The following is a 4,389-nucleotide window of genomic DNA, read 5'->3' on the forward strand; positions in this document are numbered from 1 at the left end:
AGGTTTTCTCTGTTAAAGTGGAGGGTGTGTACAAGTTCACCTTTTTGGCCAGCTTTCATGGTACAATCAGGCTGAAAACACTTAAAACAGCAAAATGACCCATTAAAGTGCACATTGTAGCATATACAGGCGTTGGCAGCGAGATCACATGTTCCACATAAAAGTATTGCGCATATGTTCAGTATGCCCGGTCTATAAGGGCTTTCAATGACCTTTCCATCTCTTTCCAGCCTACTTAAAGCTGATTGGAAGGGTTTAAGGTAGACCCACATTGCAGGCTTTGGCGAGCAAAACCACAATCCTACTAGTATCATGTTGTCTTTCCACCATTCCCTCACTGGTCAGGCTTTAAACGATATCTTCAATGAACAAAACAACTGCCATGACTTATAATGCAGTTATGCCAACAGTTAAACAGGAACCAGGATAGATTGGGGCTGACTCCTAATTAGCCTGGTGTTGGTCGTTATTTTCTGCTTTTGTCTCCATCCTTCGAATTTCTTCTATGTCGTCGTCTTCGTCTTTGACGAGCCAAACCACAATCCTGCTAGTATCATGTTGTCTTTCGAGAAGCGCTTCTTGGGAGGCAGTTCATTGATAACTAAGTACAGAGGCCGAAGTGGAAAGTTTCATGACTTAAAACAGGCACTCCCTCTATCTTTCACGTAAAAGATGTGTTCTGTGGACATGACAATACATTTGGATGTTTTGACAATGTCTTGTAAAGTTCGCCATTGTATGTATCGCATCATCGATTGTTTTCGCAATTAGATGGTGTTCCATGTCTTCATAAAACCCTTCATGACGGGCTTTGCTCACCAAAAAAAATTATGCAAATTAGGCTAAGGGTAGATTGAATCTACCCATGGCTTATGATTAACTGAAACAGGAGACCACAATTCGCGCCTTCATACGACTGAGGTGTTACTTTGGAATCCTCGGTAATTACTTTTTTCGCACTTGCCGACATCCAAAAACACCCGGCATGGGAATCACGAGACGTGTAAATAAGACATTTCTTGACATAATAAAAAGGTTTTCCAGATATGGACACGCATTTGTTGGCTTTACTCGCGCGGAGACACACGTCAACTGTTACTTCTCACACGAAATAGTATTCAAGGCATGGCTCTACTGTTAAAAAACCCCGCTCTTTATTGATCGCACAACCATAACTATAAAAGGCGATAGCAAGAGAAATAACCATCACTCGAATAGGATAATCGAAGATCAAGAACCAAACCTTAACGAGAGCGGGGTTTATATCTATTACCAGAGGGAAATTGAAAATGAAACATAAACTCTTTCCCAACTCAGAAAATATTACGAGAAGCTAAAGTTTACAACCCGAGAAACATTTTAATGACGGCCTAAAATCTATTCTTGCGGGAGGAATGAAATTATTTGCAATTATGTTGATCGAACAGTGTACTCTATTCTGTCTATTACTGTGTAGTCGGCAGAATCATTATACAAAACGGCGTCAGCAACGAGGTTCGATGTGATAAATTAAGTACATTTACTTACCTGTGATAAATTAATGTTTACTAAATGAGAATGATTTAATCTCTGAGAAATTACGATTCCCGAAACAGGAACATTTGGAATTCTTGGACATCAGTAACTACTACCGACTTATAACAGCTTCATTTTAATAGCGACTTGATTCTGAAATAATAAACCGTGAGATCTAACGCAAAGCTCAAAGGGCACGGCGAAGGGAAGGCAACCAGAGGGTTTGAAGTAATCTGGTGGCCCAATCTTTTCTCCGGCACTAGCCACGTGAAGTTAACCCTAAGATTCTATTTTGCTAAAGTAATGCTTTGATTTATTTCACGTACGATGATTGACTCGGTTGTGTTTTACAAACGCATTTTTTTGAAACCCAAGCTTCTTAATTAAGCCACAGAAAGGAAATTTTTGTCGTCGATTTTCATTGACAAAATCATTTGTAAGAACTAATAGACATGTGAGTGCTATAACTTTTCATTTGACGTTTTACAGTACGGATAGTTTGGTAACAAGCGGCAAGATGATTTCATTTTTATGTACATATATTGGCATCGTTTGAAACTAAAGAAGAATACTAATAATAAAAAAGTTTTGATGGTGTTATCATGAATTTGGTTAAAACAATTTTGTCACACTGTGTCGCTGAAAGTTTATCTCAGTACCCAAGCAATGATTTTGTAACTAAAGTAAATTCTATGTGAATTTCTGAAAGAAAACTAAAGCAAATCAGTGTACACTCCATCACCTGCTGCATATAGCCCTGTGTCAAAGAAAAATAATTATAAATCACTCAGTAATGATGATGTTCATAATAATAGTAATAACAATATTAATAATAATAATAATTATAATAATCCATCATCAGATAACAATAGCCAATAAATGAACTGACTACCCAAGAGAAACAGAATCAGTTAGTACTACAAAATGAAAATGATAAAAATTAGGTTCTGTCATCAGACAACAACAGCCCATAAATGATCTGACTACCCAAGAGAAACAGAATCAGTTAGTACTACAAAATGAAAATGATGAAAATTAGGTCCTGCCATCTGATAACAACAGCCCATAAATGAACTGACTACCCAAGAGAAACAGAACCAGTTAGTACAAAATGAAAATGATGAAAATTAGGTTCTGGCATCAGATAACAACAGCCCATAAATGAACTGACTACCCAAGAGAAACAGGACCAGTTAGTACAAAATGAAAATGATGAAAATTAGGTTCTGCCATCAGATAACAACAGCCCATAAATGAGCTGACTACCCAAGAGAAACAGAACCAGTTAGTACTACAAAATGAAAATGATGAAAATTAGGTTCTGCCATCAGATAACAACAGCCCATAAATGAACTCACTACCCAAGAGAAACAGAACCAGTTAGTTCAAAATAATAATGATAAAAATTAGGTTCTGCCATCAGATAACAATAGCCCGTAAATGAACTCACTACCCAAGAGAAACAGAACCAGTTAGTACTACAAAATGAAAATGATGAAAATTAGGTTCTGCCATCAGATAACAACAGCCCATAAATGAGCTGACTACCCAAGAGAAACAGAACCAGTTAGTACTACAAAATGAAAATGATGAAAATTAGGTCCTGCCATCAGATAACAACAGCCCATAAATGAACTGACTACCCAAGAGAAACAGAACCAGTTAGTACAAAATGAAAATCATGAAAATTAGGTTCTGCCATCAGATAACAACAACCCATAAATGAACTCACTACCCAAGAGAAACGGAACCAGTAAGTACTACAAAATGAAAATGATGAAAATTAGGTCCTGCCATTAGATAACAACAGCCCATAAATGAACTGACTACACAAGAGAAACAGAACCAGTTAGTACAAAATGAAAATGACGAAAATTAGGTTCTGCCATCATTGCCATCAGATAACAAAACAGCTCATAAATAAAGTGACTACCCAAGAGAAACAGGACCAGTTAGTACAAAAAAATAATAATGATAAGAATTAGGTTTTGCCATCAGATATCAAAAGCCCATAAATAAACTGACTGCCCAAGCGAAATAGAATAATAAAGCTAAATGTTTTTTTTTTAAATTGAAGTGACTTAGAAAACAGAAATACCTCACTGTATTGGGAATGATTTGACTAAAAACAAACTTACCTCAAGTCTAATATCACTAATATGTATCTTAAGTCCGTTTTAGTCTGACCTCTACCTTAAAGAAAAACAGAATTTACAAGGCCAACCGGTGGAATTCTTTTCTGGCGAAGAAGACTAGTGATCAAACGCACGTGGAAGCGACATACACAGTAGCTGGCATCCTGTTGAATTCCACTACGGCACAGGCCAATTTGGCGGGTTCAAGTTCCCGCGTTGCCACGTCTTTCGTCAGGAAATCTCCTAAATATTTCATTTCTGGAGAAGCCCGTCGGACGGACTCCACATATTTCTTTCTTGAGTGCATACCAATGTTTTTGGGGTTGTAACCCTCGACAGACTTGAAATGACAAACGAAGGCTCGATCATACCTCACTTCAAATTGTTTCGAAATCAAAACCACAGCGCTTTTGACCTTTGAAAGTCCCACCGAGGTAGAATATTAATTAATTAGTAATAATTTAACTCTGTTACATCGCATGATCCCTGCCTGACCCTCAAAAACAAAAACAAAAATCGTACATGATCGCTGCCGTCCATTCATTTGAGCGGCACTGGAAACAAATTGTACGGTGCCTTGTCACACACGTCCCATCATGTCACACGAGGGATTTTCTGACTTCGGCACTCGAGTATTTATTAAATATTTGCGCATGAAATATGGGTCGCTCCTTCAAAAATTTTATCAAAGTGACAAAGGAAACATAAAATGCTTTAATGTAATGTCTTGCCTGGCGTG

This window comes from Porites lutea, chromosome 3 (assembly GCF_958299795.1).
Source record: "Porites lutea chromosome 3, jaPorLute2.1, whole genome shotgun sequence".
Classification (NCBI taxonomy): Eukaryota; Metazoa; Cnidaria; class Anthozoa; order Scleractinia; family Poritidae; genus Porites; species Porites lutea.